Source organism: Malaya genurostris, chromosome 2 (genome assembly GCF_030247185.1).
Source record: "Malaya genurostris strain Urasoe2022 chromosome 2, Malgen_1.1, whole genome shotgun sequence".
Taxonomy (NCBI): domain Eukaryota; kingdom Metazoa; phylum Arthropoda; class Insecta; order Diptera; family Culicidae; genus Malaya; species Malaya genurostris.
In genome coordinates, this window is record NC_080571.1 from 189,827,528 (window position 1) to 189,843,290 (window position 15,763).

The 15,763-nt window shown below is 34.5% G+C and overlaps 1 protein-coding gene across 4 annotated transcripts in view; it reads right to left on the reverse strand.

Moving 5' to 3' along the window:
- Window positions 1-15,763, reverse strand: part of LOC131432819 (lysosomal-associated transmembrane protein 4B) — a 290,680-nt gene that overhangs the window by 30,316 nt on the left and 244,601 nt on the right. The window contains exon 8 of one of the 4 annotated variants that reach the window (XR_009229971.1): window positions 7,184-7,315. The exons of the other annotated variants lie outside the window; for them this stretch is intronic. The gene's annotated coding sequence lies outside the window, so the exon portion shown is untranslated. The remainder of the gene's footprint in view (window positions 1-7,183; window positions 7,316-15,763) is intronic. 4 annotated transcript variants of the gene reach the window in all.

Consider the following 15,763-nt stretch of genomic DNA (forward strand, 5'->3'; position numbering starts at 1 on the left):
CGCGAAACGAGAATAAGCGACCGTTTGTTGCTTCAGAGAAGATCCCCACAGCGGCGTTCAAACCTTTGATTCTCAGAAATATCATCGAGAGAAATTCGCTCTCGCACTGGTGTCGATTCTATGTTAAATGAGCCATGCCGGGTTTTTGTTGTTGCGATGATTTCGAACTCTCTTTTATGGCACTGATTCTATCGTTGAAGAGTTGCCAAAGAACGTTCTTTGATACGATAAAAGCCATCCTTGACCTCACCCAGAGAACAGTCAAGTGGCACTTGATGAGAGGGTTATTTGCTCTGAAAAGATTTATCATGCAAATTTGATGATATAATTTCATATATTGAGGGAAATATTTTAGAACTTTACCTATTGATACCAAATTATTGGATCCAGTGCAGTTTCTAAATTCCGTGGTATTGTTTTGAACCGGCACTTCTGGCAGTTCTTCCACTGTTTGAACTGATGAGTCCCGCACATACTCACTACCCAAAACACACTCTATCAACGTATTCCATCTAGTTTTCTATAGATTTTCGCAAATAAACGCTGCATTCCTCTTTTTAGATGGACGAGGCATTTTGATTAGATTACAATACTTGAACTGGTTGTTTATTTTTTGCATTCCATAGCATCAGTAAATAAGACAACAGGGTTGCAGATAACTTGGAGGGGAAGCAATGTTTGAAATGGAAATAATTGAAATGTTATAGTTTTCTATAATTTTTTTTTGAAATTTTAGATGGTGACGTACGAAAGTAGTTTTGGTCCGTAATTTTAACTATATCAATGTGCGACTAATTGAAAATAATGCCATTTTTAGTGCATTGCAAGGTTTTTTCAATTTTCAAAACCAGAACTGTGAGTTATTCAAAGGTTTTTTAATAAAATGTTTAGATCAGAGGATAAGTTTACCGGTGAAGAACAACTCAAAAATGTTTCATAAAGCTTACTTATGTCATAGAGCTATAAACAGCAGTTGAAATCTTGAGGTGAGTGAAAAATAATAACATTCTAAGAAGAAACCTTCTAATGAAGGTCCGAAAAAGTTTTGCACAAATCATTCTTCAGAGTTGATAGTTTATCGTAAACATATATCAATACGATGAGTGATCATGTCACCAAATTGCAGTAGCAATTCTACGCAACATATTTACCCCTACGCGTAGAAAAAATGTGTTTCATGGTTTGTTTACATCTAAGGCAGGGCAAAATAGCGGAAGGTGGAGTGGGAGGGTAGGTGGTTTCTTGGTTGCCATTTGTAGCTCGCTTCCATGGCACCTTAAACGAAGTCGATTTAGGCGATATAACGGAAAATAAAATGATCTACCTACAAGATCAACTTTTTCAAATGATCATACGAATGAATTCGACTTCATCTTTTTTTGAAGCATTTCAAATCGGAAATTTCAATTTGCAAATAATATTACAATGAATTTAAAATTTAACAGTGATGTTAAATAATTATTTGAATATTTTAAATTGAAATGCTCGATCTTTAAAATCGAGTGAAAATGAATTTTATAATTTTCTCAAAGTTCACAAAATTCATATTGCCATTGTGACAGAAACTTTTCTTAAACCAAATGTCAAATTGAAAAGCAATCCACATTATGTGGTTCATCGATTTGACAGGTTTACTGGAATGGGTGGTGGAGTTGCCATTTTTGTCCAACCTCAAATTAAACATCGACTTTTACCTTCTTTCAATACCAAAGTTATGAAAGCTTGGGAATCGAAGTTGAAACCATTCATGGAATTTATTTCATCGCTGGAGCATATTTGCCATTCCGGCGATCAATAAAATTTCTTTAAAGGCGATTTGCAAAAAGTCACAAGATATCGACCGAAATTTTTCGTAATAGGGGACTCAAATGCTAAGCATGTCCAGTGGAATTGTAGCAAAATAACAGTAATGATAAAATACTTCATAATCAACTCTCAGCTGCTCACTTCACAGTTCTTCATACCAGTAATCCGACTTGATTCTCTTCCGTGAAAAACCCGTCTACAATTGATCTGGTTCTAACAGATCAAAGTGACATTTGTAGTGAACCGATCACATGCTGACTTTGACTCCTGTAACTTTCCAATGAAGCTATAAATAATCCAATTAGTTCTATTTTCAACTATCTTAGAGCCAATTGGTTTGAATACAGTTCTCACATTGAAAATCATATGGATCATAAAATTTTTTTAGAAAATTCTGCGGACATCATCACAGCAATAGATAATTTGAATCATTACATTATCGAAGCTAGAAATCTCTCAGTTTTCAAAGCTCAAACTAAATTAAATTCTCCTATCATCGCTGACAAAATTCAACTGCTCATTCGGTTAAAGAATGTTCGTCGACGACAATATCAACGTTCTCGTGATCCTGCTATGAAAAACTTAGTTAAGGATTTACAAAAAGAAATTAAACATACTCTTTTACTCTTTTGCGAAAGAAAATTTCGCTAAAGAAGTTAAACAAATTAAACCATATTCTAAACCTTTCTGAAAACTTTCTAATGTTCTTAAGAAACCTCAGAAACCAATTCCTGCTCTCAAGGAAGGAAATCAAATACTTCTTACAAATGGCGAAAAAGCTCAAAAACTTGCTCAGCAACTCGAGAGTGTCCACAATTTTAATGTGAACGTTGTGAGTCCTATTGAAAATGAAGTCTCACTGAAATATGATCATATTTTAACTCAAGTGTTATTACAAGATGACATTATTGAGACGAATTTTGATGAAATTAAGTCAATTATTAGTAAACCTAAAAACATGAAGGCTCCTGGTAATGATGGAATCTTTAATATTCTTATTAAAAATCTTCCCGATGTTGCCTTGAGACTCTTGGTTAAAATTTTCAACAAGTGTTTTTCATTAGTTTACTTCCCAAAAAGATGGGAAAACGCTAAAGTAATTCCTATCCTCAAATCTGATAAAAACACAACAGAAACATCAAGTTATCGACCAATTAGCTTACTCTCTTCTATCAGTAAACTTTTTGAAAAATATATTTTGTTGAGAATGATGTCTCATATAAATGAGAATTCCATTTTTTACCAGAGCAGTTTGGATTTCGTCATGAACATTCAACTACTCATCAACTTGTCAGAGTGCCGAACATGATAAAAGAAAATAAATCTTCTGGGTTATCCACTGGAGTTGCTCTTCTAGACATAGAAAAAGCATTCGACAGTGTTTGGCACAAAGGTTTAATAGCAAAAATGTCTGATTTCCAGTTTCCTATTTATTTGAACAACATGATTCATAATTATTTAACTGATCGTACTCTTCAGGTTAGCTATCAGAATTGTAAATCTGAATTGCTACCCGTACGAGCAGGTGTTCGGCAGGGTGCGAGCGTAGCTCCAATTTTGTATAATATTTTCACTTCTGATCTTCCAACTCTACCCGTTGGTTGTCAGAAATCGCTATTCTGTGACGACACAAGTCTGTTAGCCACAGGTAGAAATCTAAGAGTGATCTGCAGTCGCCTACAAAGAAGCTTAAATATTTTCAGTGACTATCTGTCAAAATGGAAAATTAAACCAAATGCAGCAAAGACTCAATTAATTATCTTTCCTCATAAGCCAAGAGCTTCTTTTCTTAAACCAAACAATAATCACATTCTTAAATTGAATAACTTGGAATTGACATGGTCTGATCAAGCAAAATGGTTTAACGTATGACAAAAAACTCACTTTCAAGGATCACATTGAAGGAATCCAGGCAAAGTGTAATAAATATATTAAATGTTTATATCCTCTAATAAACAGAAATTCTAAGCTCTGCCTAAAAAACAAATTGTTAATTTATAAACAAATTTTCAAACCAGCCATGCTTAATGCAGTACCAATTTGGCCAAGTTGTTGTTCCACAGGAAGAAAACGCTTCAAAGGATTCAGAATAAAATTCTGAAAATGATATTGAGGCGTCCTCCCTGGTTTAGTACAAATTAGTTACACAGACTCACAAATATAGAACCATTAGATGTAATGTCACATAATATTATAATCAAATTCCGACAAAAATCGATGCAATCTTCAATTGAATCGATTTGCTCTCTGTATTAGTTAGTAAGTTAGTATATAAGTTCCTTTTCCCCATTACACAATACAAGTAGGTTTAGAATTTTCCCTACACAAAAATCTCAGAATTGCGGAAGCAAATGATGTCCTCATGGTAATAACCAAATCATGTATTCAATAGGGCTGACAAGTCACCACTTGTGGCTGAACACCCAATTTAAACCTTAATAATTTAATTTTACCTCATATTCCAATAAATAGTTATTTAAAAAAAAACATGAATATAATTATAAATACTTGAATGCACTTGACGATGATATATTAATAGCTGAAGATTCTAACTTCTTAAAATCTGCTTTAGAATCCTAGATAGTGTTTTGCCTTTCTCATATAGAAAGGCTATGCAATCACTGTAAAAGCCGACTTTTGAACGGAGGCTCGGAGGGCATATACCATTCGACTCAGCTCATCGAGATCACAAAATGTCTGTGTGTGCATGTGTGTGTGTATTTTTTTTTTATTCAATAATATAGTATGATTTTGAGGCTCACTGCTTAAGCTCTAAGATGCCAAGGATATATCTAATCTTAATTAATCACTAACTTAAACTAGAATAATATTATTAGTGTGTGTATATATGTATTGGTGTATGTGACAAATAATGTCACTCGATTTTCTCAGAGATGACTAAACCGATTTCTACTAATTCAGATTCAAATGAAAGGTCTTATGGTCCCATAGATCGATATTGAATTTTATCCCGATTCGACTTCCGATTCCGGAATTACAAGGCAATACGTGCAAATCTATGAGAAAATGCGCATTCAATGATCTCGGAAATTTCTTAACCGATTTTTACAAACTGAGATGGAAGATTTTGAAATTCTTTAAAAAGTCCCAGAAAAGTTGACCCAAATCCGACTTTCGATTCCGGAATTACAGCGCGATAAGTGAAAAATTTTCAATTTCATCTTTTCAAATTTCATCTTTTCAAACGTGGTGGCGAAACAAGGTAAATTTTTTAATAAAACTGGTAAATTCATCTAGTTGGCAGACTTTGTTAGTTAGTGGATATATAAATCTACTTTGGGACTCGATTTTTTGCAAGTAATACAATCGTTTTACTATGTTGAGACACTGAGACAACGAATTGAAAATGAAATTTTTCTCTTCCGAAGACACTTTTGAAGTATTACGATATATTATATCGTTCTTTGAAGTATTATGTTTTTGTAATCCAGAAGTCATAAGTAAAAACAAATCTAGGAAATAGTGCAGCTACTTTTACGAAAGTTCAACGTTGGAATAAATTACAGAAGCAAATTAATAGATTGGGGAGAATCGGCAGCCTTGGGCCGGTATCAGCCGTGACCACATGTGTTTTCTCGTAAAATATCGATGGAATATATTTTATTTTTTTGTTGTAAGTAAAGTAAATCATTTCTGTGACCTCCAAATTGCATAAACAATTTTTGATTACATCAATTTCGCAACGACAATGTAAATTTTTGGTTTCAAAACTTTTCAATTGGCAGAATACTGTAATTTTTATTCTTCAGTTTTGCTGAGGAAAATTAAATTGAGTGTATATATGAGATTATGGTTTTATATATTTCATTACAATTTTCAATTATAATTACATTGCTCATGAACAGAGAAAAAAGATAAATCCCCTGAAATGTGCCGTTACGAACAAAAGTATTGCGTCAAGTGTAAAAACCGATTTCACCTCAAATAATTTTATTTTTCATATTTTTTTTATAAATTTTTTTTTATTTAGGCCAATTCGCGTACAAGTTTTACGTGGCCGAATGAGCCATGTTTTTATTAGATAAAATAATTTTTTACCGTTGGATCTCGTTGTCACCCTTTTTCTAGGGGGAGAAGAGCTTCAATTTTTATATGGTGAAGATTGAGGGGCACTTTGCCCGTGGCTATTCTCGTCCTCCATTGCCGCATCGGTGGTATCGTTGTTGGTTTCCGTTTTTTCTTCGTTTTCCTTATAATTCGCAGTCTTGGGTTCGTTGTTAGTTGCTGTTGACGGGCCTTGTTGTGTATTAATTGCAGTTGCTGGTTGGTTTTATGGTGCAACAGGAGTACTGCCGCTCACTAGTTTCGGTTGTTGGGCGGTTGTCCTTGTTTTTGTTTGAAGATGTTCTTTTCGTAGTTTCAGTGCAAGGTTTGCCGTAGTGTGCAGGTTGTTCATAAAACTGACATGCACCAGTTGATTTTCATACGTAATCAGTGTTTTACACGGATGTATGCCGTCTTGATCACAAATGATGTAAGATGGAATTGCTTTACATAGTTGCATACGTACCACTCGCATGCCATTCCGAATACCCGGAAAAAAATTCCGCCATACTTCCCTTTCGATGGAAAGAACTTCACCGTACTGCGACATACTTTCCCGAACAAACTGATTGCTGGTCTGTGGGGAAGGTCATGCACGCGTACTTCTATGGCATTGTCCACTAAGTACACAGGGATTTTATATTTAACATTATCTTGATCAACACTGTGCACCCCGTTATTAACCGAAGCAAATGCAATTGCATCTCTTTCGCGTTTGAACATAATGTACAAACAGTCTTGTTGAATTGAATCTCATTTACATCATTAACGTTTAGATGCATTAGTTCCTTAAGCAAGATTTCATTTTCGGTTGCTGCTGGTCTAACTTGGCAGCGCTTGAAATCAATACAAATTGAATTTGGTCTTGTAAGCCAAGTTTCAGGCTTTGTTAAATCGTATTTGCCCATTTCGTACACTCTATTGTTCACTGCACTGTATTGTCTTTGTTTCTATCGTCTCGACCGTGAGCAATTTTCGACTGTGTCGAATGAGATGCGAGCACGAACTGATTTTTCATATTTACTTACATGATGTGACATATATCTTTTACGATATTGCTTCTTATTGATGATTGTGACCAAAGGCAGCCGTCATGGAGGGTGCCCTGGGCCAAATGCTAAACAAATTTTCAAGTGCAAATTTTTAGTATAAATTACGAAAGAATCTGTGAACAAAAAATTCACAATGAAGGTGAGGAGGTTTACTAAAATGCCTGAGTGAAGAATTTTTAAATACCTTTTATTAACAGTAACAATGAAAAATGACCCAAGGCTGCCTACACTCAAATATACATACTCGTATTGATACTTACAAAATCCGGACTGGATCGATATTTCTCACTCTTTGGTAGATTTTCGAGCGGCATGGGTTGTGTTTCTGGATTCGGCTTGATACTCAGCATAGCAAATTGTGCTTTATAATAGTCCAGCTGTTTCTGGATTTCCTGTTCAAATAAATCATTGCCGGAATGTAGCATAATGTATTTTTTAATAAATTTTAACATTTTTCTAACAATTCATTTAACTATTGATTTTGTATTTTCTCATCCTTCCTATTTGCATAATTTTAATTGCATGTAAAGAGCTAATTTACAACATACTATTACGTGTTTGCTTCTCGTTTAATACCTCCAAAGGCGTATCGTTTCGACTTTGCCTAAATTGATGTATCCGAATCTCTTTTCATGTGGTTTGTTTGTGTTAGTATATATATATATATATATATATATATATATATATATATATATATATATATATATATATATATATATATATATATATATATATATATATATATATATTTATATATATATATATATATATATATATATATATATATATATATATATATATATATATATATATATATATATATATATATATATATATATATATATATATATATATATATATATATATATCAAGGGCAGTGTCAGTGTTTTTTCCGTTTATTGGCTACTCTGGCCGAGGGGGGGGGGGGTTACAACGATCCACACTTTCCATACCGGACGAACTAGGCTATGGTGCCCATGAACACTAGTAACGAAACGGTGGAAACCGGCCTATCATTGATAGGTTTATGTCTATAATCTTTTATTTTGATAGTTTCTTGTGATAAAAATAAAATAAAATCAGGAGTTAGTAAGCTTGATAAATTTTATAATTTAACACTAGATTGCCCAGGAAAGTCACAATATGTAAACAATGGAAGGATTGCTTGAAATTCTGTGAACTTTTCTAATTCTTTATTTAACGATATATGCACTTAGGCACACTGCACTAGTATATATTTATTCTGTCACAGTTTATATTATTGACTTTCTCTCTTTCAATCATTTTGACTGCTTTTGAGCAATTTAGGTCTAAACTAAGTTTTGGGCCTTCTAAAGTTAGGCACGCATCCAGGAAACAAGAACTACATGTATTTCGTGAAGAAATATTAGGTGTGATTGGATGAAATGGTCCACGTGAACTGTTCTCTTCCAGAAACACACATCTCACACTCTTAGTTAGAAGGTGACATCTGTGTCCAAGTTGGAGAAATCTAAGTATATTCAAACCTTTCCCGATTAATCAGTTTTGCCGTCATTGCAATTTGTAAACATTACCGATACCGAGCCGGATCGGAAAGGTTTGAAAGTTCCTAAACGGTTCATTAGATATCAATTTACTCCTATTCCTGATAACAATAGTCCTCCTTTTAGAATTAAATTCATCAAGTTCAGGACGAATATGATATATTACTATTCATCCCAACTGGATCAAAATAATTCAAATTGGTGATCAATTCCAGGCATAAGAATGCTCGAAACCACCTAATGACCTATTGTCAATTTCAAGCATTATTAGTCCTGTCCACTCCGTGATCGATCCAGACAACATAATAATTTTCATCTTTTACATTTATAAGCGAACGATCGATCGATCTCGGTATGGTCCGACTTTGTCAATACGCGAAGTGTAAATTGACTCCCACCCCCATCCACAAGCGGGGGTACGCGCCCTGTAGCTCATCATCCAAAGCCCAGGGAATATCTAGAGCAGTGTCACATAATATTAATAAAAAAATCTGTTGCAATTCACCTAGTGGTGTAATGATACCTTTCTCATATCCATCATACGAGAGCGGGTCATTTCTCCGAAAGCCATTTCGCCGAAAGTCGTTTCTCCGAATGCCATTTCGTCGAAAGTCGTTTCGTTAAATGGGTAATTTCGCCGAAAGGATTATTTCGTTGAAAGGGCCATTTCGCCGAAAGGGTAGTTGTGAATACATTTGAATACATAATTTATTAAGAAACTGCGAATTCTGGTTATTCATCAAAAATATCTATTTGTTTTTTTATCTCCTGGATAATTGATGTGGCTCAGCCACATAGCCGAAGCCAAGATGGCTCGGTGGACAAACTCGCTAAGTTGGCCACCGACACGCCGTCGGAAGCGACGACCTATTGTATACAAATCTGTAACCGCCTCGTTTGCCCGGTCTACTCAGAGCTAGGTTTCTTTGCTTCAGTTGGTGGACGGTAGCGAGGTCGGATAGCGTACGAACAAAACGATGTGGCGAAACCACATTAGATATTTTTTCACCTACACTCAGTTATCTGAATCATGAATAAACCTAAAAAATTGTGTGGATCATTTCAGATGTACCATTGTAGGTTAACAAAATGGGAGTAAACATAATCAATTTTCATTTGTCTTTTTTTTTAATCAATTCCAATCACGATATTAAGACTAATGAAGAAATTCGGCGAAACGGCTTTCGGCGAAACGGTCATTCGGCGAAAGGGCTTTCGGCGAAATGATCTTGATCCCATCATACTATCATATATAATACTGTACTATTCTCCAAAGTAATTTTCCCTGATTCTTAAGTAGCGGGTAGGGTCTAACACTTTTTAAAAATCATTTATTATTTTCGTTGTATTTTTCCCATAGTAAAACTTTTCAAGAATATCCTGTGAAATTTTCAAGCCTATCGGAACCAAACTCAGCAAATTATGGGCCTACAGGTCCCCTTGAGTAGTAAATTGTTTCAACTGATTTAATAAGCAAAAAACTTTAAGCGCGTCTTTCTCGAAAGCAGGTTTTGAAAGTCCGTGTTCACCATCATTCAAAAACTATTGAACCAATATTTTTCAAATTTTACACAGACTTTCTACATATAAAAAAAACAGATCCCATCCTTTTTTTCGTTGTTTGTTACTTTGAGGAGGTTCTACAGCTACAAAATGGCGGATTTTTACGAGAAAAATCGTAGTTTTCACTTTGAACCACAAAATATTCCTAAAATTAATAAAAATCAAACAGAAACGTTGGGGTCTACAAAAACTTCTACTCTATATATGCTGCTTTGATTTATTCACTTCTGATTAGCCTATGCTGAGATACAGTGGACACTGCAAATCATGATTTTTAAGAAGCGTTCTCAAAAATACCTCTTCACATACTAATTTCTCAATATTTTTCCACGAAAAAATTACAAAATGTTGTTCGAATGATACTTTTTATCATGCAAAACATTTGAATTTATTTTGTTGCACGATAATTCTGAAAAAAAATCTCAAATATGATGATTTTTTCAACATTTAGACCCTACCTCCCTTAAAAAGATATCGTAATCAGTTTGTTTGGTCGTTTACTGATAATGGCTACCGATTGGAGGAGTTTTGAGGCCGATTTAAACAATTGTTTACGTTTTATGTTTCGCCTTTTTAACTGATGGTATATTTTTACATACTTTACTATATCATTCCGGAATCGGAAGTCGAATCCAGATGAAAGATAAGACCAATAATTTAAATCTAAGTTTTTAAAAATCCTTCACGTCATCTCTGAGAAAAGTGAGTAAGTAATTTGAAATTGGTATGTTTCTACTAATCACCCTATAATTCCGCAATCAGAGCTTGAATCTAGGAGAAATTCAGATGTTTTGTAAGGGATCATTCATTCATTCATTTGAATCTAAGTTTGTAAAAATCAACAACAATCAACAAAATCAACATTACAACCCATAACTCCGGAACTGGAAGTTAAATCCAAACAAAATTCTAGAATTTTGTATGGAACCACAAGACCTTTTGTTTGAATCCAAGTTTGTGAAAATTGGTGAAGCCATCTCCAAAAAAAGTTCATGCACTTAGTATCACATTTGTTTGCGTATTTTACACCATAACTATGGAACCGGAAGTCAGATCCAAACAAAATTCAGGAATTTTGTATCGGACTACATATCATATGAATCTAAGTTTGTGAAAATCGGTCAAGCTGTCTCCAAAAAAAGTAAGTGCAAAATACTTATAAATACTACGTTACATACAAACACACACACATACGCACGCACATACATTTTACGTACTCGACGAATTGAGTCGAATGTTATATGGTAAAAGTCGGTTTTCACAGTGATTACATAACATTTTATATGAGAAATGCAAAAACACGGAAACTACGCAAACTTGCAATTTTCGAAAAACTATGATTAGAAGAAAATATCCATCGCAAATTTTTGGATGTTTTATGTATAAATGTTTCAGCTTTCAGAAAACAAAACATAAAATGGCAAAGTGCCTATTGGTCGCAAACCATGAAATCCATTAAAAAGTAATACAATTGACATTTCCAAACACAAAACTTGAATTTAACAATATTTGAATATTTTTTCTTAAAAGTATAGGAATTTATTAACAGGTGCTGGGGATAACATATATCGATATATTGAACACGTAGTAAAAACACATTTGATATTAATATTTCAAACAATAAATTAAGATTTTTCTCGGCAACCGGCTGCCCAGATCAACTAATATAACCACCCATCTGACACCGGTATGTGAGCACCAGCCATTTGAAAGTATACCGATTACGTTGAGCCCCTCGCGTTTCGAGCCCCAAACACTGCGATGTTTTGATACTCATCGCGATTCTCAAATTGTGAAAATTATCTCCACTTGACATCCCAAAACACTGTCTGTTGTATTTTAGGTAAAGCGATAAGTTATTGTGAGAGAGTCGATTCAAAATTCACTAATTTTTGTGCACTAAACAAGGTAAACGCGTAAAACAAATGTATTACTGTTTGTTTGTTTACGTTGCAATCAGCTGATTTTGAGGTTCCGATTTTGATCTCATCAAGATGGCGTCGTGACAGGAGGCCGAATATAACCAATTAATAATTTGAATAAGTAATTAAAATAATAAAGCGGAAACTATTTTGTCTAAATCCTATTCACTCGTTTATTATACAACGCGAAATTTCATTTATAAAAAAAAGGTAAGTTTTTATTCGTTACGCGATAGTATTGCAAATCTTTCTTCAGTTTACTCGAATAAGAGCTGTGAATCAAGACTTCCCGGGACTTCAAGATAGAATATTGTTGAAACGTTAACTCGGGAAGTTTGTGAGTTTAGTGGTGCATCCGAGCATCTTGAAACCGGAACATACTGACTCGCGCGCGAAACCAATACTGAAATTTTTACTAACAAATATCCTTCGCCCGTGACACTTGTGGAGTGCGCAGTAGTATATACGGCCTCTAGTAACAACAAGTGTTGGACTAACATCCCTTCCCATTCCTTAGACGATCTACGTTCGGGCCTGGCCGGCGCCGGTACTGATCAATGAATTCTGGGATTACCAGAAGATGTACATTGAAGGATGATTTACCAGTCCCAGGATGGATCATCTAGAAACTCCCTGTACAATTTCAGCTAATCCCTATCAGTTACGGAGTAGCAACCAGTGGTGGTCGCTCAAGCTCAAAAGTATAGGAATTTATTAACAACACATCTAAAAACTAGCGGAATCAGTTCGAAAGGTATGATTTAAAATAATGTCTTTTAAAGAAAACCGAAGAAAATTCGAATCCCAATGACAAAATAAAAAAAATACGGATATATTATTTTTCTATAGAGAACGGTTATTCCAATTATTACGAAATTCTGTGAGATCGTATATCAGTTTCTTATGGAATTGCTGTATAATATATATATATAAATATATATATATATATATATATATATATATATATATATATATATATATATATATATATATATATATATATATATATATATATATGTATTGGGTATTACACACAAAATCAGCCACCTAATTGTTTTCCCATCTACCTTTTTTTCGATTAAGAGCTCAAAAATATTCGATACGTATTTGTTTATTTCTATGTGGTACGTGGAATTTTAAAGACATAATTTTTTAAAGTGTCACGTCTAGGCTGTTTAAAAAAGGCTCTTTTCTGTAAACGTGACACTTTAAAAAAATATGTCTTTAATATTCTACGAACCATATAGAAATAACTATTGAATAAAAGATGAAAATGTTGTAAATCACTACTGCCGGGATGAAAATTTTCAAAAGAATTTTCTTGGTTCCATTTGTCATTGGCAGGTCTCACTACCGGTAATTTAGTTTCGAGGCAATGTGCCAATATAAAACAGAGGGTTAGTACGGCGGCAACCAGGGATGCCAGGTTCACAGAATAATCTGTGTTTCGCAGATTTTTAACTTTCTGCACAGATTTTAAAAAATGGCACAGATTATAACAGATTTCTGAAAATAATCCCAGATTTTCACAGATTCTGCAATCGATCCCAGATTTTCACAGTTTTATAAAATCGATCACAGTTGGGCTCCAAAAAGTACAGAGCGGTTGGAAATAGTGAGATCTTTTTTTGCTGATCAAAATGATTGTTTCATTCAAATTATGGTTCGGGAAACGTGCACAGACTTTGCACAGACAAGTTTTTTGGCTTGATCACAGATTTTTGGAAAAATGACCTGGCATCCTGAATACTGGTAATACTGAATTGGCTGTCTAGCTGTTAACCATCTCGTGGAAATTTTACGCAGAAACACGCACACACAAAATGTCTGGCCGTGTCAAAGAAGGAAAAGTTAAGGGAAAGGCAAAGTTCCGCTTAAAACCATTGAGCTGGTCTGCAGTTCCCAGTTGGCAGAATCCATCGTCTGCTCCGGAAAGGAAACTACGCCGCGCGTGTCGGTGTGCCGGTATATCTGGCGGCAATGATGGAGTACTTAACTGCCGAAGTGTTGGAATTGGCCGGTAACGCTGCCCGTGACAACAAGAAAACGAGAATCATCCCTCGCCATCTGCAGCTAGCCATCCGTAACGACGAGAAGTTGAACAAAAAACCCGTCCTTTCCAGGACGACCACATCACTGTGATAAAGAAATATAAAGAAGATTTACTTATTTATTTTTGTTTTCGGCCCAATACTAAAGTATTCAAGACAAAAATATGTATACGTCGCAACTCTGTTTCGCACGGCATATTTCCAAACGACAGCCATACTAGTATAAAGATGTGTTCTATATAACGGACCATACATGATCATTAAAATTGTCATTGCTAAAAAATAATATCATTTTAATGAACGTGTATGGTGCAGTAATGACGAGTTTCCTATGCAAATTTGAAATATCATGTGTCTTCCTTCTGTTGCTCACAAAATGATAGAAAAAGTGGCAAAATCATCTTTTATATCGCTGGAGCAGCACATATTTTTTTCTTATCCTCAGAACGCGTTTTGATTGGCTGGTGCTGAAATGGATCAAATCAGACAGGTACAGTCTACTATTGAAATACTTCAGTGTTGTTGCAATGTACGTTCAAGTTGAAAAATTTCGAATCTGCTGGTAGTTAGATTATATGAATCCTTCCACAGATTTCTGAGCAATGAGCTTTCAAAATACGATAAAGGCAATGAATCGTCATGTGTTTTCCTCTTTGATACTCCTTGATACCAAATATTTCAGGAAAGTTTAATTTTAAATTATTTGAGATTATGTCACACCACTGATAATTTTATCATAACATTGTGATCATATTTCCGATGGCATGTAGCAAAAATTGTGTTGATACATTAGATGCAACAAGAGATATTCACGAAAGAAAGTCGTATTCACGAAAAAAAATTTCAAGCTATAGCCTAATTTTTTTTCTTGTTTTAGTTGAAAAAAGAAGCCTCAGGGGTTGAACTCAATCTTGGCAAAGTTTCAGAGTGGAAAGATTAATACTTTCGGAGGAGTGAATTTTTCCATCACGACCGCACGCGCGGAGTTTGGAGTTTGCTGATATCGATCACAGATTGTCGCAGATTTCTTAAATCGGTCACAGATATCTCAATTTGCAACAGAGAGTGGTTGGAAGTAGTTTTCAACGTTTTGGACAGTGGAATTTTCACGCGTCAGCTCATGGAAAAGGGCCCTGCAATAGTGCTGGAGGTACTATAAAAAAATGACACGTCGTGCTAGTTTACAAATGATCAATGATTGTCAAATTTCGACCGCGAATGAATTGTACGAGTGGGCTAGGAAAGCATCCCCACCCACCCAATGTTTCAGTCATATAAAAATGTTCGGAAGATTATACAAAAACAGAGAAATTTCTTAACAATCGTTTCGAAAAATGTAAAACTATTTCTGGAACACAATCGTTTCACTATCACTAAATTTCTGTTTGAGCTGTTAGTAGAATATTCTCACTAATAGTACTGTTGTTGTACGGTTTAATTCCACTATGTCACGTCATTACACTCTCACAAAGTTACTATCTTCACGAAAGTGTATCAAACGTTATAGTACAGATACGTATTTCAGAATGTTATTTACTTCTTCAGTGTATCGGTTTTATAAGTCTATCTTTATGCGATTCACTATGTTCAGCAACACGGAGACAAGGAATCAATAATGAATAACATTCTCTTCCCACGTTTGAAGTATTGAGTTTTTGTAAACCTAAAAAACCAAATCATAAAAAATTGAAACTTTTTAAAAACTGTATGTCATCACTATTTTATTACTCACGTAAATCCTTTCTCCCAATTTTACTCGCTCTCTGCCTACACTGTGC